Source organism: Dendrobates tinctorius, unplaced genomic scaffold (genome assembly GCF_039654945.1).
Source record: "Dendrobates tinctorius isolate UK_male_01 unplaced genomic scaffold, ASM3965494v1 ptg000013l, whole genome shotgun sequence".
Taxonomy (NCBI): Eukaryota; Metazoa; Chordata; class Amphibia; order Anura; family Dendrobatidae; genus Dendrobates; species Dendrobates tinctorius.
The window spans coordinates 7,804,973-7,830,674 of record NW_027361681.1 but is presented as its reverse complement, the minus strand read 5'-3'; the positions used below and the strand labels follow the sequence as shown (position 1 = coordinate 7,830,674).

Genomic DNA, 25,702 nt, shown 5'->3' with positions numbered 1-25,702 from the left:
TGGGGATTCTGAGGAGACCAGGGAAGAGGAGGGGGCAGGCAGCCGTCCACGTCCCCGTTTGCTGGATGTGGAAGTCCAGAAAGATGACTTCCAAAGCGGGCAAATAAAGGATCCTACCCTTTCTCAGGCTAGGACAAATGTAAAAGTGATAAATGGGGTACCCGTAGAACCTGGCACTAAGCCGGCGTATCCGTACATGGTCCTGGAGAATGATTTATTATATAAAATAGAGAAAAAAGGGGAAGACATGGTGCAACGATCAGTCGTGCCAAAACCCTACTGGCGGAAAGTGCTGGACCTGGCCCACGGTCAGGTGATGAGAGGTCACCTGGGAGTCCAGAAAACCACCAAAAGGATATTACACTGTTTTGTTTGGCCAGGCATGCATCATGATGTTCGTGTATATTGTGAGTCTTGTCCTGACTGCCAAGCCTCTGCGCCTAAACCCCGGTTCTGTAACCCTTTGGTACCCCTACCTATTATTGAAGTCCCGTTTGAGAGGATTGGGATGGATTTAGTTGGGCCCCTTCCACGGTCTGCACGTGGACACCAACATATCCTGGTCATCTTGGATTATGCCACTCGTTACCCGGAGGCCATCCCTTTGCGTAACACGGCCACCAAGACGATTGCCAAGGAATTGGTGCATATGTTTAGTCGGGTCGGTATTCCAAAACAGATACTCACCGACCAGGGGACTCCCTTTATGTCAAGGGTAATGAGGGAGCTCTGCAGGCTGCTACAAATCGAACCGTTACGCACATCCGTGTATCACCCTCAAACAGACGGGCTGGTCGAACGGTTCAATAAAACTCTGAAGCAGATGCTGAGAAAGGCCTTAGACAAGGATGGGAAAAACTGGGACTATGTACTTCCGTATTTGCTTATTCTCGCCTTTCGAGTTATAGTACGCCCGACATCCCCGCGGACTGTTAGACGTCGCAAAAGAAACCTGGGAGGGTTAGGTCACTCCATTTAAAACGGGGATAGATCATGTAACACAAATGCAGGACCTTATTGCAGCTGTTATGCCCATCATCAAAGAGCACATGATGCAGGCTCAGGGAGCCCAGAAAAGAATCTATGATAGGGGCACCAAGATCCGTACGTTTGCACCCGGAGATAGGGTGTTGATCCTGGTCCCCATGGCCGACAGTAAATTCCTGGCAAAGTGGCAGGGCTGCTTTGAGATTAAGGAAAGAGTTGGTGAGGTAAACTAGAAAGTGTATCAGGCAGGTAAAAGGAAACCTGAACAGATTTATCATGTAAATCTGATAAAACCCTGGAAAGATCGGTCTGCCTTATCAGCGGATCTGGCCCGGCCCGTCTGCTGGCATACCGTACCGGAGGTACGGATTGCAGAGACTCTCACAGAGTGGAAAAAGACTGAGGTCAGGCAGTTTCTACTTCACAACCAAAAGTTTTTCTCTGAATAACCCGGGCAGACTACGCTAATGAAACATGACATCATAACGGAACCTGGGGTCACCATCCATGTGAAACCCTACAGAATCCCGGAAGCACGCCGTGAAGCAGTTTCCCAAGAAGTCAAGGCAATGTTAGAGTTAGGGGTCATTGAGGAGTCGCACAGTGCTTGGTCCAGCCCGATTGTGTTAATTCCTAAACCGGACGGCACTATCCGGTTCTGCAATGACTTCAGGAAACTGAATGCGGTCTCAAAATTTGCTGCTTACCCTATGCCTCGGGTCGAGGAGTTAATAGATCGGTAAGGGAAGGCCTGGTATATTATGACCCTAGATCTAACAAAGGGATATTGGCAGATCCCTCTGGTGGAGGCTGCCAGAGAGAAGACTGCGTTTGCTACACTGGAAGGTTTATTTCAGTATGTGTATATGCTGTTTGGACTGCAAGGAGCGCCAGCGAACTTCCAGAGACTGATGGATCGAGTACTTAGACCACATAGGCAGTATGCTTCTGCCTATTTGGATGACATTGTCATTTACAGCTTGGACTGGGAGACTCACCTCCGGACCTGTGGGGGGCAGGTCAAACCGCGAACCCCATGAAATGTCACATCGGGCTAGAAGAAGCCCGGTATTTGGGTGACGTAATTGGGAGGGGTATTGTTAAACTCCAGGTCGATAAAATTCAAGCGGTTCAGGACTGGCCGCAACCAGTTAACAAAAAGCATGTGCAAGCCTTTCTGGGGATCGCCGGTTATTATCGCCGATTCATCACTAATTTTGCAGCCATCGCTACCCCCCTGACGGATCTTACCAAAGGGAAAGATTCCGTCATGGTTAAATGGAATTTAGTGGCTGAAGAAGCCTTCCATAGTGGATGAACTTGCACAAGGAACAGTTCCTTGCTCTGCAGGCATACACTTTTACAGTGGAGCACCGCCCAGGGGTACAGATGGGGAATGCAGATGCCCTGTCCCGAGTGCACTGTTTGGCGGGTGTCATTGCTCGACCTGAGTGGTCTGAGCAGAGGGGGGGATATGTGAGAAGCATGGGGGAATCGTGGATGAGGGCAGGTATATCTCACCCAGATACCTTTCCTATGTGGCCTAGTCTGGTCAGAATTTCACCTGATGACTAATGAGTAAGGGGAGGCGGATATAAAAGGACACCAGGTGGTGTGTTAGTCGCTCAGCTTGGGGAACACAGAGAGCCTGTCTGTGTGAGAGACACTTATGAGTGAAAGCAGTGCTCACGGTAACTGTGGTTGGGCTGGACGGGAGAAGCCCTCCAGTTGGTAGTTAGCTCGGACCCTGTTTAGTTAGTGCCGGACAGGCAAGGATTTGTTCTATGTTTTATTTCCTGTATATTTTGGCTTTCACCTTAAATAAACCTGACCCAGTGTCAGTTATGTCCGGAACCCAGCTGTGCACCTGAGTTTCATGCTAAACCCACGTGGCCTTTGACTCCAGCAAAGGCGATCCAGGAGTGTTTTGTCACTATATATATATATATATATATATATATATATTTACTGTATATATAAATACATAGTTCTTTATTTTTACAGTTAGGGGACTGTTATCTTAATTCTTGTCTAGTTCTAAAGCCACAACCTAACGGGCATCATTCTCACTACTTGGCCCATAAACATGGTATTTCCTCTAGATCGCTCAAATTGTAACACAGGCCCCAACAGGGGTCAACGATACTACCCGTTAGGCTAGAGGCTGCAAATAAGTGAATTCCTTGGTGTACAATACACTCATCACACTTGCCACCTTCATTCCTTAAAGCACGGCTCCGGTCCCCACTCTGTACTGTACGTCTACTCTGAAAGTAACTGCTCACACGAATGTCCTTCCTCTGAAGCTGGGTCTCCCTCTCAACCCTGGTTCTGGTCACTTGGCTAGGAAACTCTTGTATGTGGTCTCTTGTCTCTGGCCTTGGCTCGGCCCAGTTGGCTCAAATCTCCCGGATTTGGTCTTGGATCTCCCAGGTCTTGTCCTCGGCTCTTCACTTGCGTCTGTTCTCTCATAATCACAGCTATAAACCTGCTCGCTGTTGTGCAAATCCATCTTGCTATGGATTCAGGCGTCAACATCCCCTTCCCTGCCCTCCTGGGCCCATTGTAATTGCTAACTGCACCACAGCTATCACATGACCTGGTGTCTTCTCAAATCTCTTTCCTGAGGAAACTCTTGGGTTCCTATTATGTGTAACATCCCTGCAGGCATCACTGCATGGCTTCCCATCTCCCATCTTACTCACCACTCCAGGCCATGCTGTGAGTTCTGTCCTCTGCCTGCTTGCTCCTTGCTGTGGGCCTCATGTCTTTGCTTGCTGCATACTTCCCCTAATTTAGTCCCAGTATATTACCAAGAGGTATTGGGTACTTAAGGCATCCCCACCCATAGGGAGATGCCTGAGCAACAAACTGTTAGTCTTTACTTTGCTGCTGAATTGCCAGGTCCTGTCCTGTTCTCCGCTTCTCTGGGGGCTGCATACACAGACTCGTTTCTGTGCTCTGTGTGTCTTTTGTGTTCCGCCTCTCTGGAGACGTATGCCCAGGCCTGAATCCTTTGTCCTGTATTTGTTCCTGTGTCCATCTTTGTCTGTACTAAGTCCTTTTCTTGTACCTGTTTGTGTCCTTGTCTGTTTCCTTCCCTACTTAGTTGTGTGTTGCCTTGTGTCTACTCCTTCTGCTCTGCTCTTTGCTCCGCACCCTGCAGCTCTGTTCTGCTCTTCGCTCCGCACCCTGTGGCTCTGCTCAGCTCTTCGCTTCACACCCTGCAGCTCTACTCCGTTCTTCGCTCTGCACCCTGCGGCTCTGCTATACTCCCATTCCGAGTCCCACGGTTCTGATCCCTCCAGTCTGAGCTGGTTCATACCTGTCTTTTATCCTACCCGTGCCTGCCTGCCAGAGTGCCAGCTGTGTCCGCATGCCTGCCAGAGTACTAGCCGTGCCCACCAGCCTGCCAGAGTGCCAGCCATGCCCACCTGCCTGCCAGAGTGCCAGCTATGCCCGTCTGCCTGCCAGAGTGCCAGCTGTACCCGCCAAAGGACCTGTCGTGCCCGTGTGTATTTGCCCGCATGTGTAATTAGTGTTCCGTCCCCCAGTGGGATCAGTTGCTACAGCCAGACACCACCCTGGAGTGGTACCTGGCAGCTACCTGGCTTACAAGCCTGACCTCACCACTAGAGGCTGCAGTGAACACCAAGGTAGCTGCTTAGTCACGCCCCTCCAGGGTAGTCTGGTTTGTGGCACAGTGGGGATACAATCCTCGCTCGCGTCATCCAGTCTGGGCACGAGCGTTACATTATGGCAGTTCTCTTTGCTTTCACTATCTTATATGACTTTGACTAACATATGGCAGTGTTCGCTTGCAGCTACTCTGTTAGACATTCACTGTGCGCGTCTTCTCTCTTGTCTCCTTACACCCTGATGAAGCAATACATAAAATTTGCGTCGGGGATACTGGGCAATGTTGTCTATTAACTGGTGCATTAATTATGTCAAGTATTGGTGGGTGCTGGTGCCATTGCACTTTATTAGAAGCTCTGGTTGTGAGTGGTCTCCTTGGTATCAATTATGATATATTTATTTTTTGTCTTATTTTGTTCAGAGTTTCTTTGAAGGGATCATTGCATGAAATAAAGTTCTTATAATGGCAATCATGTTATTTGTTTAGACAATTATGTTCTCGATCTCCTGATTATATTTATGTTTTTTCTTTGTTTGTGCAGGCACTTTAACCATCTTTTCTTTTTTATTAATTTATTTTATATTTTTCATCACTAATAGTTCTTCATATTTTTTTGATATACCATTGACCACACTGCCTTTATTTTGTTTCTGGTTTTTATTGCGTGTTTCTAATTTTTTTTCCTTCAAATATTTGTGTATTTAATTAATTCTAATGACAAAAATGATATTTATTTATGTATATGTATTTTTGTATTCAATTATTTGCTATTAGAATTTTTGGGGGTGAGTTATTTAGAGGTTTATATTAGTACTAGCTGAAGAGCCCGGCGCTGCCCGGGCATACTAACTAACTGTGGTTAGTTATAGCAAATTATAATTATCCTCCATCCCATAGTCCCGTGTCCATATACCCATCATACATACCCACGATCCCATAGGCCCGTGCCCATATACCCATCATACATATCCTCCATCCCATAGTCGAGTGCCCAAATACCCATCACACATCCTCCATCCCATAGTCCCATACCCATATACCCATCACACATCCTCCATCCCATAGTCCCATGCCCATATACCCATCATACATATTCGCCATCCCATAGTCGAGTGCCCTTATACCCATCACACATCCTTCATCTCATAGTCCCATGCCCATATACCCATCATACATATCCTCCATCCCATAGTCCCATGCCCATATACTCATCATACATATCCGCCATCCCATAGTCCCGTGCCCATATACCCATCACACATCCTTCATCTCATACTCCCATGCCCATATACCCATCATACATATCCTCCATCCCATAATCCCATGCCCATATACCCATCACACATCCTCCATCCCATAGTCCCATGCCCATATACCCACCATACATATCCTCCATCCCATAGTCCAGTGCCCATATACCCATCACACATCCTCCATCTCATAGTCAACCATTATGACATCATAATGAGCGGCGGGGCTTGCAATCTATGATGACATCAGCATCGTCATGGCAACCATTATGACATCATAATGAGGGGCGGGGCTTGATACACACACACTTTTTCCCCATTATGTAGATAGGGGCAAAATTGTTTGGTGAATTGGAACGCGCGGGGTTAAAATTTCCCCTCACAACATAGCCTTGTACACTCTCGGGGTCCAGACGTGTGACTGTGCCAAATTTTGTGGCTGTAGCTGCGACGGTGCGGATGCCAATCCCGGACATACACACACATATACATACATACACACACTTGAGCTTTATATATTAGATTTGGGGACTCTGATAAAGTGCATTAATTGTTTGGTAATTTTAGTGTGGGTCTTTGGGTCCATTAATGATTTCTAATGTACAGAATGTGACTGTAATGGAATACTGATGAAATAAGATGTCTAAATTTAACAAACACAGGGTTTTATTTCAGTTTTGTTTCCTAGCAACAATTCTACAGAAATAGCCTTTGCTTAAAAATATGTATTGGGCATGAGCAGGAGCTTTTGGTTTTCCATTGCTGGTCTAAGGAAATGCTCATCAGAACCAAAAGTAGATTTATAATATTACAAACATGTTAATATGCCTGCTATAGAGTAGTACACTCTGAAGAATTCTGAAATCAAGCACTTTACTGTATATGCCATCATTAAATCAAAAGTATTGTATATAATTTACTTTTTCTTATTTCTCATATTTATTTTTTTTCCAGAAAAAATGTTAGGCTGGTTTCACACTTGCGTTTTTTTTGCGGGATTTTAGCGCTAAAAAACGCATGCGTTTTTTTTCCCTATATTTTGCATGGGATGCGCTTATGTGCGCATACACATGCGTTTGTATGCGTTTTTCCGCGCATGCGTTTTTTTGCGGTATGCGCTCGGGCGCACAAAATGCATCCTGTTGCATTTTTTGGGCGTCCGACTTGCCTCAAAAAAACGCATGCGCGCGCAATGCGTTTTTTTACAGCAAGACACCCATTATAAGTCTATGGTGAGCATATGTGCGCATTGGCATGCTTATGTATGCGTTTTTTTGCACATGCGTTTTTTTTTTTACCATTAGTTTAGACAATGGAATTTAGGGGTTTGGGTTAGAGTTAGGGTTAGTTAAGGGGGTTAGGGTTAGGGTCAGGGTCAGGGTCAGGGTTAGGATCAGGGTATGGTTTGGTTAAGGGTTAGGGTTAGGGTCAGGGTCAGGGTTAGGGTTAGGGTCAGGGTTAGGGTTAGGGTCAGGGTTAGGGTCAGTGTCAGGGTTAGGGTCAGGGTTAGGGTCAGAGTTAGGGTCAGGGTTAGGGTTAAGGTTAGTAAAGTCATGGTTTGGGTTAGTGTGAGGGGCCACCTAATGTTGGAAAAAACGCAAACACGGTAAAAACGCACTAAAAACGTATACAAACGCATAAAAACGCTGCATTTTTTTCATGCATGCTCATAAAAATGCTTGAAAAAAACGCAGCATCTGTATGCGTTTGTATGCGTTTTGTCAATGCGTTTTTTTGCGGGAAAAACGCGCTGCAAAAAAAAGCAAGTGTGAAACTAGCCTTAGTTGAGTAATGTACATATAAAACTAAACATTGTATATCAATCAAACTCTGTAAAGTAAATTAATTAATTAAGGACCCAATTCTTCAAGATTGGCATTTTTCACTCTTGTCTTACTAAGGGGATGATGGAGTTCATGTGCCTGCTTTAATAAGAGGAGCACAACTGTTAATGAATTAGGCGAGGCACGTAGTGCCATGCGCCTCCTTGTGCTCCTCACACATGCCTTACTCCAGTCAAGGGCTAGAGTAAAATTTCTAGCAAAAATTGGAGCTAAGCAAAAATGGTGTGAAAACACCAAAAGTCGCAACATTTGATTAAAGGAATACTTCAATAGCGAAACAGCCTGGCATTTAGGCAGACTTACCTGAATTAAAAGAAAATTTAAGGCAATGTAAACAGAGTAGACACGCACCATTCCCATGCCTTCTTGCTGATCAAGACAGAATCATGTCTAAATGCAATGGATGTGGTACAAGCTTTGTAATAGTGTTATGGCCCAAACTACATGAGAATTCTGGCTCAGTCTTTTGCCCTGTTGCTATGCAACATAATTCTTCTCCTGGTCTGCTTCAGATGATGTTAGCAAAGTCTACTATTCACACATTGACTCATTGTCTTTATCCCCTCTGTACAGTGACTGCCTATAACCTGCTATATACATCCACATTAGCTGTTTGTATTTGCCTTTGGCATTCTTTTTTGAATCAACGTTCCTCCATGCAATTCCTAATTTTGACTCCTGGTCTTAATCTGAGGCTATGTTAACATGCAACGTTATTGCACCATTTTGTTTTTTTACTGCTTTTTTATGCAAATTAAAAACTGCTATTTACAGTTCTAGCAAAAGCTAGGAGATTTCACAAATCTTATTCACACATTAGTTTTTTTCCTGACTGAATTTGAAAACTGCACCGTCTTTGAAATCTTCAGCATGTCAATTCTTTCATCGTTTTTGCAGATTTTTTTTTGCTTATATGGGCATACAGGATATAGACTGCTGAAAAAGTGCTACCTATATGCCTCATATTATATGCCTTGTTCTTGAGAAACCATCTTTTATCACTTTATGTAAATGACCTCTTCCAGTCCCTGGGGAGGATGGTCCCTTGAAGATAACTCTGCCTCCAGAGCTTATTTTTAATAAAAGGGGGACTTACCAGTGTGTGAAATGTAACTAACACTGAACAGGAGAAAAGTATTTTGTCTTTTTGCAACCTCATTATTTGCAGCTCTCACAGCTCTTCTGTATTGTAACATTATTGCAACCCTGTGTCACGATTCCACCCCTCAGGGTGTCTGTCCAATCCGGTACAGGGGCATGCTGAAGCTGGCAGTACTTTGGTTGACAGCATGGCCATCCAGTCTGGTTCAGGGGCGCGCTGAACTGTCAGTTTATTGACAGCTGGACTAGCCAATCTGTGACTGGGAGGTGTCGGCAGTCATCAGGTGTTCACGATCCCGGGTAAATGCCATGCCTACTTAACTGAGCAGCGTATCCCAGACCACTGCCAGACGTACATTCATCTTGTGATATTTGTGCTTTGTGCTTTCCTGTGCCTTGAGTTCTATATGCTTGATCTGTTGCCTGACCTTGGACTTTGTTCTGACTATCCACCTGTTTAACACCTTCAGCTCTGATCCGTTATCCTCCTGGAACTGTGACCTCAGAATGTTACCTGACTACGCTTTCGTCTCTTCCTTCAGTTTATGTCATACCCTCCTGGCTTCTGACTCTTGACTCCTTGACTCTAGCGTCACATTACGTCTGGCTGCTACGTTTTGTTTTTCGCCAGTATGGATCCTGTTCAAACGCTTGGTGACCAGGTGGCGAATTTGATGCAGATGACTCAGGATCTGGCGTAGGAATGCCAGAGTCTGGAGTGATTGCAATAGTGGTTGCAGGGTCAGATAAATAACTTGATGATGACCTCCCATAGCGCTTCACTGCTGGCAGTGGCTGTGATGTCAGTACCTTCTGATGTACAGTTGGTCTCTCCCGAAACTGTTATATCCCTCACTGATAAATTTTCGGGAGAGAGACCAGTTTAGGGTATTCAGGGAGAGCTGTAAATTATTTTTTACCCTGCGCCCCCCAGTCGTCAGGGGAGGAGTTCCAGCGGGTGAGAATAATCCTGTCCCTACTGTGAGGGGGTCCTCAGACCTGGGCATTTTCTTTGTCCCCACAAGCCTCAGAATGGTTTTCCATTGTTGCCTTTTTTGACAGTTTACGTCTGATATATGACGAACCCGACAGAATCCAGGTTGCGGAGGCTAAGATCATGAACCTGGCACAGAGGGGGTCGCATAGCTGAGGACTACTGTACTGAGTTCTGGCAGTGGTCCACCGAAGTTCTATGGAACAATGCTGCTCTCAGGTGCGAGTTTCAAAGAGGCCTTTCCAAGACACTCAAGGATGCTCTGGTCCTCCATGATGCCCCTTGTTCTCTGATGTAGGCAATGACTCAGGCCATACGAATGGACCACAGAATCCGTGGGAGACATGCTGAACAGCAGGCTGCATGTTATACTTCCCCGGAGAAGGTCTATTTACCCGAGGTTAAAGTTGCCAGTCTTCGTGTTGCGGAGAGAAGACGGAGACAAGATCTTGGACTGTCTATACTGTGGTCTCTCTGGACATTTTCTTAAGAATTGTCCAACTTGTCCTCAAGCCACCAAACCATCGATGACGATGACCAAGGAGGTCACCCAGACTCCCAGGTACCTTTTTCTTCCTCTGGTAATGTACTGATAAATACGATGATTTCCTTTGAGAACCAGGTGTTATCAATATTGGCATTCATTGACTGTGTCTCTGCTGCTAACTTTATTGATTCGAGACTGGTTCTGAAGATAGGGCTAGGGACAGTTAGTTTAGAAAGACCAATTCAAATCATCGCCCTTGACAAGACACCGTTAGCTCACAATTTGGTCAAGAGAGCAACGGTGGATTTCACTCTCCAAGCGGGGTCACTCCACTCTGAATCCATCTCCTGTTTTATGTTGGATAATTTATCTGCTGGATTGGTACTAGGTTTTCCATGGTTGCAGACTCACAATAAATCCAGTTATTGATTGGTGTCTGAAGGAGATTAAGAAATTGGACCCCAACTGTTCCAAGAAATGTCAAAAAAATGTACAAATATGCTCTGCTAGTCTGGAGGGTCTTCCGGGGTACCTGAAGGACTTTGGAGTATGTTCTCGGAGATGGAGATGCTACCTCGTCATTCGCCCTATGATTGTACTGTTGACCTTATTCCTAGCACCAAATTGCCAAAAGCTCACCTTTACAATTTGTCAGGGCCTGAGTGGGACGGCACAAAAGAATATGTTATACCTCAATGACATTCTAATCTTCTTGCCAGACTTTGATACTCACCAGGAACAGAGACTGAGGGAGAACTCTCTTTGCTAAATTAGAGAAATGTGTTTTTTTTCTGTTCAGGAAATCTTTCTTGGGATTCATCTTGTCAGCAGAAGGGTTTAAGATGGACCCTGGAAAGGTGCAGGCCATAATTCATTGAATTCAACCTCGTGATCTTAAGGTTTTGCAGTGTTTTCTGGGATTCGCCAACTATTATAGAAAATTTATCAAGGGGTTTTCACAAATTGCTAAACCACTTACTGACCTTACACGTAAGGGGGCGAATCTCAAGGTTTGGTCGCTGGGTGCTCTCAGGGTTTTTGAAATATTAAAAGAGTGTTTTATGTTTGCACCCATTCTGATCCATCCGGATCTCCAAGAACCGTTCATTGTGGATGTGGATGCTTTGGAGATTGGAGTGGTGGCAGTCTAATCGCAGGGGCCCAAAACTCTGACTAACCTGAATCCATGTGCTTTTCTTTCTAAAAAATTTTCACCGGCGGAGAGAAATTATAATGTTGGCAATCGTGAGTTACTTGCTGTCAAATTGGCCTTTAAGGAATGGAGGCATTTTTTGGAGGGGGCGATTCATCTAGTTACGGTGATCACAGATCACAAGAATTTAGCTCACATTGAATCGGCTAAAAGGTTAACTCCTAGACAGGCCAGGGGGTCCTTGCTTTTCTCTCGATTTAATTTTTCGATTACATTCAGGCCAGGGTCTAAGACTGTGAAAGCTGATGCTTTATCTCGTAGTCTAGATTCCATTTCTCCTCCAGAACCTCCATCCTCCATTATTCCTCAGGGTATTGTGGTGTCTATAGTAACCTCGAAGCTGGAAGAGGAGATTCGTAAAGTCCAGGCGTTGTCTCCCACTTCCCTAGGGTCCAAATTATTTGTGCCTGTGTACCTAAGATTGCAGGTGTTACCAGAATTTCATGATTCTGTTTTAAGTGGCCATCCTGGGGTTACTGATGCAAGGATAGCCACCCCTAGACTTTTTTGGTGGACATAGACGCTTAAGGATATTAAGGATTTTATATCTGCTTGTGAAGTCTGCGCATGTGCCAAAGTCAGTCATAGCCGGCCGGCTGGGGAATTGGCTCCATTGCCTATTCCAGAAAGAACATAGACTCAGTTGTTCGTGGATTTCATTACTGATTTGCCTTTGATGGGAAGACTGCTATTTGGGTGATAATTGAGCTAACAAGTTTATTTTGTTCCTTTGTCAGGATTATCTAATGCAGAGACACTTTCCAGGTTGTTCATCTCTCATATTGTAAGATTACATGGGATCGCTCTGAACATTGTGACTGATAAGGGAGTACAATTTGTCTCTAAATTTTCGAGAGCTTTTTGCGATAAACTAGGGATTGACTTGTCATTTTCATCTGCTTATCACCCTGAAACCAATGGTCAGACTGAGAGGACAATTCAATCTTTGGAACAGATTTTAAGGTGCTTAGTGGCAGCGTGACAGGAGGACTGGTCTTTGTTTTTACCTCTCGCTGAGTTTGCTTTCAACAGTCGAGTAAATCAATCTACCGGAACCTCACCATTCTTCTTTCAAGGATTATTTCTGAAGCCCTGGGGTGGAGGTCGCCGTGCAGGTACTTGGGGATGTCTGGAGGGAGGTTCAAAAGATTATTGGGACTGCCCAGATTCACCAAAAATGAAAGACCGATAGAAGACGGTTAGTCGGTCCTGCTTTTGAGATTGGGGATAAGGTTTGGTTGTCGTCTAGGAACATTAAACTTAAAGTGCCATCGGTGAAGTTTGGTCCAAAGTTTATTGGTCCATATGAGTGTCTAGAGGTGGTCATTCCTGTGGCATTTAGGTTAAAGCTTCCTCTATCCCTTCGCATCCCTAACATATTCCATAAATCCCTATTAAAGGAGTATGTCCCTTTTGCATTGTCTCCCTCATCCCCGCCTCCTCCAATTTCAGTAGACGGTGGCCTGGAATATGAGGTACAGAGGGTTGTGAATTCTCGGAGGGTCCATAATTCCCTCCAGTACCTCATCCACTGGAGGGGATACAGACCAGAGGAGAGATCCTGGGTCCTTGCTCGAGATGTGAATGCCAATCGGTTAGTCAGGGCCTTCCATCTAAAATTTCCTTGGAAGCCTGGGGGTCCAGTGACCCCCTAGAAGAGGGGATACTATCACGGTTCCACCTCCCAGGGTGTCTGGGATGCAGTTAATGACAGCTCGGCCATGCAATCCAGTACAGGGGGGTGCTGAAGCTGTCAGTACTTTAATTGACAACATGGCCATCCAGTCTGGTTTAGGGGTGTGCTGAGCTGTCAGTGTGTTTATTGACAGCTTGACTAGCCAATCTGTGACTGGGAGGCGTCGGCAGTCTTCTGGTGTTCACTATCCCAGGTAAATGCCATGCCTACTTAACTGAGCAGCTTCTCCCAGTCCACTGCCAGATGTACATTCATCTTGTGAGGTTTGTGCTTTGTGTCTTGAGGGCTATATGCTTGATCTGTTTCCTGACCTTGGACTTTGTTCTGACTATCTGCCTGTTTAACACCTTCAGCTCTGATCTGTTATCCTCGTGATACTCTGACCTCAGAATGTTACCTGACTACGCTTTTATCTCTTCCTTCTGTTTATGACGTACCCTCCTGGCTTCTGACCTTGGACTCCTTGACCACTCTGACTCACAGCTTGGCCATGAGAAGTGACTAGAGTCACACACCCTGTCTGCCTGTGAGCTGGAAGCTGAGAGGCATCTGCAGATGTGTCAGTTATAACCACACACAGCTCTGCAGTGAGATTAGGAGAGCAGAGAGTGGTCATCACACATTTCACTGGTAATTCTCCTTCATGCAAAATAATCTCTGGAGGTAGAGTTTTCTTCTAGGCAGCGTCCGCCACACAGTCTGGAAGAGATACCGTAATTTACATAATATGATAAAAGATGATTTACCAAGAACAAGGCATCTGATATGAGACATACAGGTAGGACTTTTTTCAGCAACCTATAACCTGTATGCCCATAACAATAGTTTAGAAAGGTCAAATGTGGTGCCAGATTCCTTTGAAGTTCTCCATACCTGTGATTCGATCCTCTCGCCTGAGAGACTCGGAGCAGACAAAGTTGGCACTTGGTGCAAACTCCATTTAGAGTTTGACCGAGTGTCATTTACATAATCAATCCAAATTTTTCGGAGAAGAGAATCATTGCTCAAGTGATTGCAAGTGTAATGACCTACAATTTTTATTCTGAATTTTTTCGTGTCAACTTTCCAAATGTTCTTCAGGAAACTGCCACATCATATCCACAGCACCTGGCTAGAAACTTGTACAACATAACATAGAATAGTCATGAATGGTTTAATTAAGACTGAAGCACTAGTTCGCTAGCACAAGTTTTAATAAAAATTAGAAAGATAATATAGTGACCTAATCCAGGATCCTGATGAGTCCAGTGTGCTGATGTCATAGCACCAACTCATACACAGTATTTCAGAGCCCTGGTATGAGCGCAGGCACCTCTGCCAGTGTATCACCAATGGAGAGCGGCAGTGCAGGGAGATCGTGTCTCCCTACACTACCACATAGCTTTATTATATCAGCATGCTACATGCTTTGATGTAGTTAACGGTAGCTTAGTTCTGGGTGAGCCCCTCTGAGCACATGGCCCAGGGCAATCGCAACCTTCCCCCCTCGGTAGCTACGCTACTGCCTCTATCCAATATTTCTCGAGTAATTGGAAAACATGACAATTGTGGAGCCCTGCAGATGAGGAATGAATTAAAGAAAATTCAAAGTCTCCCTGTACCAGAAGGGCTAAAAGCCTTGTCTAGAATGGAAGCCTGATGTCAATATTATGTCAGTGGGATCACGTGGTAAGGTTCCCCCTCTTGTACCAGCACGACTTTCTGCACCTCCTGGGGTTAGATTGCTACAGTTTTACACAAACACCCCCCTGTCTACACAGGCCAAGGGAAGCATGGGGAGTGAGTGGTTGTGGCCCACGCAGTCACTGATGTGGCACCACACTCGCCCACAACCTTGACAGGCTGAAAGGCTCCTTTCACTAGCACAAGTAAAACAGTTCCTGGTAAGCCCAGTAGGACAGCCACCATTTTCTCGTTCAATATACGCTTGATCTGTTAACAAGGTTATATTGGGCCAGAAACCAGCCCCCGTAGCATGGCAAATTAAACCGAGAAATGAATGTGTGGATTTGTGGATCGAGATAAAAGAGCAGCTCGAGGTTGAATTATATATTTAATTGCCTTATGGGCACGCTAGACAATACACTTTATACACAATGGGTATTCATATGCAATGGTCAGATATGCAAATATAATAGCGGTAGGACAAAAGATATAAGCAGATGGATCATGTCAATTACGGAGTGATGCTTGATCATGTGTTCGCTGGGTCTCAGGGGGAATCTGCTTCCAGCTGGGTCCTAGATCCTTCACAGCACATTGCTCAACATGACCCCCCATTTCTAAGTGGATTGCAAGCATCAGAAAGAGAGAGGCACACCACATGGTCTTACACTAGCTTTTATCCCCTTTAGGTCACTCCTTTCTTGCCCTCTGGGCTGAACCTAAATCTCCTTCCCTAGAGGTTTGTAACTAACTCTCCGAAAACCTAGTAAAAGTCATATTTCCTTTCTGGACTGACCTTGGGCAGTGGTTCTGGCACCATCGGATACGGCCGGGCCCCTGTTATGCTGGGGCTCTTAAACTTCAACTCAATCTTCCATTCCTCTGTAGTATCAGTCTCTTCAACCTGCAGTTATCACCTACCAAAATTTAGACTTTTTATGATAAAAAGTAAACTGCAACATGCCTCAGTGTGAGAAAAAAATTAACATAGGTGTGTAGAATTTTTATATATCCACTTTATATTAAAAATTGTACCTTTAGTATTTTACTCCATCGCTGTGTATGCCCCCAAACCTTCTTCAATCAAATAACATAATGTGCTTGATGCACCTTTGGCGAGCCATGAAACTGAATTTTACATTGAATTACTATTGTTCCCATGTTTAATTATGTCTTTTTAGATGAGAAAGGCTGTGGCCATTTTTAAGTTTATAACAAAACATTTTAAAGTCTACATATACAGCATTATATCTTTAGCATTTTGTTTGTGTTTTTTGGCTTGACATATTCTTTTAGAAATGCAGCATACTGTTGGTATGGAATATATGCTAGTGCGTCCTTAGATTGGTCTATCCCTAGCACTAACTGCCTGACATGCAATTAGGGTGTGTTTAGAGTTTGATCCAAGATTCAGCATAGTGTGATCTGATTTTCTCGGACGCGAGAATTGAATAACACTGTGAGGAGACCATGGAGGACAATATTTTTTCACCTTCTCCATTCTGTGAGTCTACGTTAATCGGACGGCACTGGCATATCATCCAAATGCAGTCAGATGATTTCCATGCACCCATAAACTTGAATGGGGGAGTTGCATTCGAATTATTGTTTAGACCCCGATAAACCGATAACACGTTTAGATCTTGTTCATACCCACTAATTGTCACTATTTTTACAATGTTTGTCAGAAACACTATGGGAAAGACTTATCATGCTAAATGTATAAGAATTCTACCCCAATTTGTGCCAAAACCTTTCATAACTTTCGTGTGTGGTATTTAAAACTTGCCCCTTGTTTTGGCCATGAAGGAGGGTAACAACTTGGCTAAAAGAGGAGGTGGTTTAGGGAAACATGGGCCTAGTTTGTGACATGGTGAACCAAGATTCTAGTGCAAATTTCTGAGACAATATAATCCAACAAATAGATGGCATAAACTTACATTGGACAATCGAAAGATGTGCTTAATTTTTAAATCAGCATAAACTATTTTGATACATTTGGCAAATTTTAAGAGTGTCAAGTACAAGTTTGCACTGACTAAAAATTAAACAGCTTTGATAAATATACCACAATGGGTTTCACATTTTGTGCAGCTTTTTTTTAGTGACATCATTTCCTAGGGACACTATATTTCCTAACACAAAGACACCTATGAAACTTGGATTCAAAACCCTGATGAACAATGGTCAATGTTTTTATGTACAAGAAAAATCAGGAATGTCTGAATAAAGCCTAATCCTGTTATCGGTGATGTTGTGAGTTGTCAATGGTGGACAATTATTACAATGTAATAATGATGGCTTGTTCTTTGCGGGACGAGTTGTACTTTTGAATGACACCATTAATTTTGCCATATAGTGTATTGAAAAATGGGAAAAAAAAATTCAAGTGCGGTGAAATTGCAAAAAAAGTGCAATTCCACAATCGTTTTTTTTTTTTTTTTTTTTTTTTAGCATGTTCACTAAATGCTAAAACTGATCTGGTAATATGATTCTCCAGGTCAGTAGGAGTACACAGATACCAAAGATGTATAGGTTTTTTAATAAGTGCTGAAAAAAAATTCCAAAACTTGCAATAAATAAATAACATTAGTTAATGTCGCCATTTTCCGATACCCACAGTGTCTCCATTTTTTTGGCTCTAGGGCTGGGTGAGGGCTTATTTTTTGTACCGTGAGCAGATTTTTATTGTTACAATTTTGGGGTAGATACGATGTTTTGATTGCCTGTTATTGCATTTTATTGCAGTGTTGTGGTGACAAAAAAAAGAATTCTGGGGTTTCGATTTTTTTTTCTTGTTACGCTGTTCTCACCATTCTTCTTCTCTGCCTTTCTGATATTTTTCTTGGCCTGCCACTTCTGGGCTTAACAAGAACTGTACCTGTGTTCTTCCATTTCCTTACTATGTTCCTCACAGTGGAAACTGACAGGTTAAATCTCTGAGACAACTTTTTGTATCCTTCCCCTGAAAAGCTATGTTGAATAATCTTTGTTTTCAGATCATTTGAGAGTTGTTTTGAGGAGCCCATGATGCCACTCTTCATAGGAGAATCAAATAGGAGAACTACTTGCAAGTGGCCACCTTAAATACCTTTTCTCATGATTTGATACACCTGGCTATGAAGTTCAAAGCTCAATGAGGTTACAAAACCAATTTAGTGCATCAGGAAGTCAGTAAAAAGTAGTTAGGAGTGTTCAAATCAAGAAAATGATAAGGGTGCCCATTATTTTCCACCGGTCAAATTTTGTTAAACTGCAGATTGCACATTTTCTGTTAGTACAATAAACCTCATTTGAATCCAGAAATATAACTGAGTCCATCAAGTTATTAGATATATGAAACTGAAATAGCTGTTGCAAAAACCAAAATTGTTATAAAGAAAAAAGGTTAACATTAATAGGGGTGCCCAAACTTTAACATATGACTGTATATATATATATATATATATATATATATACAGTATATAAAGCTAAGTGTACAGCCCCGCCCACACCGCATAGCCACATTCACTATAATATCCCACATCATCCCGTCAGCCAGAGCCACCGGACTACTACCCTAATATCCCACATCATCCCATCAGCCAGAGCCACCAACTACTACTCCTAATATCCCACATCATCCCATCAGCCAGAGCCTCCGGGATACTACCACTAATATCCCACATCATGCCATCATAGCCACCGGTCTACTACCCCTAATATCCCACATCATCCCATCAGCCAGAGCCACCGGACTACTAGCCCTAATATTCCACTTCAGCCCATCAGAGCCACCGGACTACTACCCCTAATATCCCACATCATCCCGTCAGAGCCACCGGACTACTACCCCTAATATCCCACATCATCCCATCAGCCAAAGTCACCGGACTACTACTCCTAATATCCCACATCATCCCGTCAGAGCCGCCGGACTACTACACCTAATAGCCCACATCATCCCGTCAGAGCCACCGGACTACTACTCCTAATATCCCACAGCATCCCGTCAGAGCCGCTGGACTACTACCCCTAATAGCCCACATCATCATTAACAGCCATTGGAAATATCCCACATCATCCCGTCAGCCAGAGCCACCGGACTACTCCCCCTAATATCCCACATCATCCCATAAGCCAGAGCCATCGGACTACTACCCCTAATATCCAACATCATCCCTTCAGGCAGAGCCACAGGCCTACTCCCCCTAATATCCCAGATCATCCCATAAGCCAGAGCCACCGGACTACTATCCCTAATATCCCACATCATCGCTTTCTGGCCTACCTCTGGTTACTAGTGAAGGTAGTGGAGCTGGTTACATTGACAGAGGGGTCGCAAGTTCTCGTTCCGGGCTCCCTCTGGTGGTTACTGGAGGTAATGGAGCTGATCTAATTAACAGAGGCCTGCCACCTGAAAATGAGGAGGATGACTGGAGATCTGGAGTTTCTGACTGGATTTAGTTTCAGTTTTGTGTGTTCAGCCAGCTCCGGCTGGGGCTGTGCTGAATTTCCTTCCGTATGTTACTGCTTGAGCCAGTTTGTTTTTGTCCCTTATTAGATTGGCCTCTTTTTACTCTGCTTTCAGAATATACCAGAGTGCTGATATAGTGGGCGAAGTCTAGTGACTTCAGTATTTTTCTATCAGACGTGTTGGGCATTTTTTGCAGGGTTTTTTGCGTGATTGCAGACAGAGTGTTTCCTTTCCTGTCCTGTCTAGTTAGTGTGGGCCCCATCGTTTGCTCAGCCTATTTTCCTACCTGCGTTTGTGTTTACATCTTGTCTCTCCAACAATATATGTTTGGGGGCTATCTATTCCTTTGGGGTCTGCTCTGGGGCAGTTTAGATTTCCCCTTTCTTGCTTTAGGCTTATTTAGTTTTCCGGCTGTGTCGAGGCGTCTAGGAACATCGTAGGTACGCTCCACGGCTGCTGCTAGTTGTGTGGATAGGATCAGGGGTCTGCAATCTGTTTAGTTACCAACCTCACTGGTTTTCTGTGGCTTAGCTTGGTCTGGCTTTCCTCCTCGGTGACCCAATCATAACAGAATCACCAGCCTAAACCGCAGATTGTAGGGTACTCAAATGCAGGAGAGAATTGTAAAAAAAAAAAAATTGTCAGAATTTTTTTATATATGTTTTCCTCTTTTTCTCTGGGGCTGTAGAAGGATTTTTTCTTTAATGGAGATTAAGCAATTGTCTGATCGTGTTGAGCAGCTCGCTGCTGAAGTGTGGGGAATTTCCGCCTATCTCGCTCAATCATCTGCTGTTGAACCAAAAATCCCTACTCCTGATGTGTTTTCTGGAGATCGGTCTAAATTTTTGAATTTTAAGAGTAATTGTAAACTATTTCTTGCCTTGAAGCCTAACTCATCGGGGAGCTCTGTGCAGCAGGTTAAAATTGTCATTTCTTTGCTGCACGGCAATCCCCAGGATTGGGCTTTTTCTCTGACACCTGGAGACTCTATTCTGACTAATGTGGACGCGTTTTTTCAAGACTTGGGGTTGTTGTATGATGAACCTAATGCTATTGATCAAGCTGAGAAAACCCTATTGGCATTGAACCAGGATCAGGATTCTGCAGCGTTATACTGTCAAAATTTCTGAAAGTGGGTGGTCCTTACTACATGGAATGACGGTGCCTTAGCAGCACTCTTTCAGAATTGTTTGGCAGAAACCGTAAAAGATGTTATGGTGGGATTTAATGTTCCATCTGGTCTTGATGATTCTATGTCGTTAGCCAATCAAGTTGATCGGCGTTTACGTGAGCTTAAACTACACGAGAGGCGTTGCCGCCTTTTGAACGAACGTCTGAACTCATGCAATGTGATGGGGTTTTGTCTAGGGCGCAACGTCAGGAGTTTAGAAGGCATAATAAGCTGTGTTTTTTCTGTGAAGACGCCTCTCATATTATTTCTGTCTGCCCTAAACAAGAAAAATGTTTTGCGCACACATTTGCGATGGGCAGTGTACAGCCTAAGTTCCTTTTGGCGATTACCCCGATCTGCTCCTTGTCTACATTTTCCGCTAAGGCTTTTATAGATTCAGGAGCAGCTTTGAATCTGATGGATTTAGACTTTGCTAAACGTTGTGGTTTTCCAATGATACCCCTGCGGACTCCTATCCCTTTGAGGGGTATTGATGCTACTCCTTTGGCGGAGAATAAACCCCAGTTTTGGACCAAGGTGATAATGCGGGTTGCCCCGAACCACCAAGAAAATTGTAAAATTTTGGTGTTGCACAATTTGCAAGATACTATTGTTCTGGGTTTTCCCTGGTTGCAAACTCATAATCCTGTTTTGGATTGGAAATCTGTGTCTGTGGTGAGTTGGGGTGGTCAGTGTGTTCTTAGTGACACTCCTGTTTTCTCCACCTCTCCCCAGTCTCATGATATTCCTGATTATTTGGCTGATTTTTCTGATGTATTTAGTGAGAGTAAGTCTGTGTCTTTGCCTCCTCATGGGAGTTATGACTGTGCAATTGAGTTAATGCCCGGGTGTAAATTTCCCAAGGGTCGGCTTTTCAACTTATCGATACCTGAACATGATGCTATGTGATCTTATATCAAGGAGTCATTGGAGAAGGGTCATAGTAGACCATCCTCTTCACTAGAGATGAGCGACTTTGCCTTTTTTCGGGTCTAGTCGGGTTTCACAAAACCCGACTTTCGCAAAAGTCGGGTCGAACGAAATCGGCCGATTATTGTGAAAAGTCGAAGTCCAACTGAAACACGAAACCCAATGTACAGTTGTGGCCAAAAGTATTGACACCCCTGCAATTCTGTCAGATAATACTCAGTTTCTTCCTGAAAATGATTGCAAACACAAATTCTTTGGTATTATTATCTTCATTTAATTTGGCTTAAATGAAAAAAACAAAAGAGAATGAAGCAAAAAGCAAAACATTGATCATTTCACACAAAACTCCAAAAATGAGCCAGACAAAAGTATTGGCACCCTCAGCCTAATACTTAGTTGCACAACCTTTAGCCAAAATAACTGCGACCAACCGCTTCCGGTAACCATCAATGAGTTTCTTACAATGCTCTACTGGAATTTTAGACCATTCTTCTTTGGCAAACTGCTCCAGGTCCCTGATATTTGAAGGGTGCCTTCTCCAAACTGCCATTTTTAGATCTCTCCACAGGTGTTCTATGGGATTCAGGTCTGGACTCATTGCTGGCCACCTTAGAAGTCTCCAGTGCTTTCTCTCAAACCATTTTCTAGTGCTTTTTGAAGTTTGTTTTGGGTCATTGTCCTGCTGGAAGACCCATGACCTCTGAGGGAGACCCAGATTTCTCACACTGGGCCCTATATTATACTGCAAAATTTGTTGGTAGTCTTCAGAATTCATAATGCCATGCACATGGTCAAGCAGTCCAGTGCCAGAGGCAGCAAAGCAACCCCAAAACATCAGGGAACCTCCGCCATGTTTGACTGTAGAGACCGTGTTCTTTTCTTTGAATGCCTCTTTTTTTCTCCTGTAAACTCTATGTTGATGCCTTTGCCCAAAAAGCTCTACTTTTGTCTCATCTGACCAGAGAACAGTCTTCCAAAATGTTTTAGGCTTTTTCAGGTATGTTTTGGCAAACTCCAGCCTGGCCTTTTTATGTCTCGGGGTAAGAAGTGGGGTCTTCCTGGGTCTCCTACCATACAGTCCCTTTTCATTCAGATGCCGACGGATAGTACAGGTTGACACTGTTGTACCCTCGAACTGCAGGGCAGCTTGAACTTGTTTGGATGTTAGTCCAGGTTCTTTATCCAGCATCTGCACAAACTTGCGTTGAAATCTCTTGTCAATTTTTCTTTTCCGTCCACATCTAGGGAGGTTAGCCACAGTGCCATGGGCTTTAAACTTCTTGATGACACTGCGCACGGTAGACACAGGAACATTCAGGTCTTTGGAGATGGACTTGTAGCCTTGAGATTGCTCATGCTTCCTCACAATTTGGTTTCTCAAGTCCTCAGACAGTTCTTTGGTCTTCTTTCTTTTCTCCATGCTCAATGTGGTACACACAAGGACACAGGACAGAGGTTGAGTCAACTTTAATCCATGTCAACTGGCTGCAAGTGTGATTTCGTTGTTGCCAACACCTGTTAGGTGCCACAGGTAAGTTACAGGTGCTGTTAATTACACAAATTAGAGAAGCATCACATGATTTTTCGAACAGTGACAATACTTTTGTCCACCCTCTTTTTTATGTTTGGTGTGGAATTATATCCAATTTGGCTTTAGGACAATTCTTTTGGTGTTTTTTCATTTAAGACAAATTAAATGAAGATAATAATACCAAAGAATTTGTGTTTGCAATCATTTTCAGGAAGAAACTGAGTATTATCTGACAGAATTGCAGGGGTGTCAATACTTTTGGCCACAACTGTAAGTCAATGGGGAAGAAAAGTCGGCAGTGAGTGGAGGACAGGAAACACACCTACAGTTCCCATTTTAATGCCAAAAACATCAATTCTTATTCCTTAAGCTTGTCAACCTTAATTTACTTTATAATAATAGTTAGGCATTGAAAACTGTGGGTTATTTGGCTAAAGTTGTGGGGGGGTAGTGCCGGCTCCAGATTTTCGTGGGCCCAGGGCCAAAGAGTGTCACTGGGCTCCTTTAACACATGACACAATTCATGATCCTTTGATACGGCAGAGAAATAATGGTACTGTACAATGAAAAATCCTTCAATTCTTACATCACATGACTGATATCCATTTTAAATTCTCCAATAGCTCCAAAAATAGACAGTATATTCCTCCATACAGTATTATGGCCATCACATTGTGCGCCATACAAAGTAATGAGGCCCATATATTTCTCCATACAGAATCATTGGTCCCATATAATGTTCCATACAGTATATGATGAGCTCCACATAATGCTACAATATATGTTGTTCACCATGGATGAAGCTCCAGTGTCTTATGGGTCCAAATAATGCTCCATATATAATGGGCCCCATTTCTAATGCTCCAGTGTATAATGGTCCCTGTAAATACTGCTCCAGTGACTGATGTCCACCTTTGGAATGCTCCAGTGTATGGTGGGCCCCAGATATCATTCTCCAGAGTATCGTGCTCCCCAAAAATTGCTCCCAACCTTTAAAACAATTAAATAAGTCTCCTCGCTAGGGAATACCTGTACTCTGGACTCCTCGTCATCCCCATCTTCCCTCTCTCTGCACTTGGACTGTATAGGCAGAGGGCGTACAGACGTGATGTCATCACGCTCTTTGACCAGAATGTCACTGTCAGGAAAAGTGTTTGGTTTCCAGGGGCAGTATGGTTGCAAAGCTGAACCTTAAAGGAATGTCCAGAAGGGCACCACCAGGAGTGGAGCCTGTGGCTTAATTGGACTCAACATGGGCAACCTCAACCATGCAATCCACAAAAAAAAAGCTGCACAGATTGCAAGCTTAATTCCGTTAACGAACGAGACTCAGGCATGCCCCTGCGGTCCGCGTCCAGCTTACTAGAGGGACACGCGAGGCTCTGGCACGCGGGTTCGAGCAATAACAGGTCTGTCATGCCCTTACATGTCCGAGGCTGCACACGTGCTACAATGAAAGGACCAGCGTGTATCGCTTACAGGTGCGGATATCACGCTGAACCCCATTAGTGATGGGGATCTGGGATTACAATTCTTCCCCGCGAACAAGCATTTCTCAGTAAGTGCAGGTCAACCGTAATTCCGGAATTAGGCCTAAACGGCATTCCAGAAAGAATGTGAAAAAATTAAGTGTCCAAACCACAGGTGCTGTAGCTTGCTTAACAGCTGGGCTCCTCTGCTGAGTAGCACACAGTTCTTACATAAACAGGCGGCATAGCTTGGTTCACGGGTGGCCAACTCTGCTGAGTAGCATACACAGATACTAGGCCCAAAGTATTAAGTGGTGTAAATGCAGTCAAAAACTGGTTCTTTCATAAACAGGCGGCATAGCTCGGTTCATGGGTGGGCTCCTCTTCTGAGTAGCAGACACAGTTACTAGGCCCAAAAGGTTTTTCAGGACAATATGCGGTAAAAAATTATTAGAAACACACACTGTGTAGCTCCTTCACAGGTGTACTACACCGCTGGCTACCAGACACCGCTACTATGCCCTAAAACTGTCTATTATCATTGAAAACCATTATTAATGTGAAAAAAAGATACGCTTTTGTTTAACGAAACCTTCTCGAACGTAAACTCGAACAGCCGAATTTTAATCAAAGTGTTGTAGTTCGACAAACGGATCTAACACCGCACAAAAAAGCTAGAATTTGAACTTGGCAAACAGTTCCACTCAAACACCACTCATCTGTAATCAGGAGGCAGACTCAGATGGTCTCAGGCACAGTATGGATTTGACAAGATTGCAGAAAGTTGAGAAAGGGTACAGTATCACCGGATAACAGTTAAATATAGCATAGTTTAAACATTTAAAATCTCTGCTTTTATTTCCGGAGTACGACAAAGACACTCGCAGCCTCAGTATGGATTAGACATCAATCTAAAAAGTAGAAAAAAAGGAAATGTTTTTGAAGTGTACACCAGTATACACTGTTGGGGTATTTTTAAATCTTCATATGTATTTCTGTCTCAGTAAGACAGTCCAGACTCTCTGCAAGAGGAAACGAGATGGATAAAAGTACAGACATAAAGTCGAGTGATTGCAGAAATTTAGGAATTACTAATCACGGGAAAAACTCCCTGGAGAATTCTCAGAGGCGATGCTGACCCTCAATTACTTTGTGTGTGGAGACAGCGAAAACAGTTCTTTGTGAAGAAAGGGTTGCTGTATCGCAGTACCGTTGATCCCATCACCGTTTCTCATCTCCATCAAATTTTGATCACAGGGAGAGATGTA

General features: G+C 43.8%; 1 protein-coding gene and 1 long non-coding RNA gene across 2 annotated transcripts in view; one reads left to right on the top strand and one right to left on the bottom strand.

The window, feature by feature from the left end:
• The window catches only part of LOC141069018 (uncharacterized), a 176,547-nt gene extending 168,437 nt beyond the window's left edge, over positions 1-8,110 (bottom strand). The window contains exon 1 of the long non-coding RNA XR_012226498.1: positions 8,025-8,110. This is a non-coding gene — a long non-coding RNA (uncharacterized lncRNA). The remainder of the gene's footprint in view (positions 1-8,024) is intronic.
• The window catches only part of LOC141069002 (G-protein coupled receptor 83-like), a 237,935-nt gene that overhangs the window by 158,711 nt on the left and 53,522 nt on the right, over positions 1-25,702 (top strand). The gene's annotated exons all lie outside the window — the stretch shown is intronic.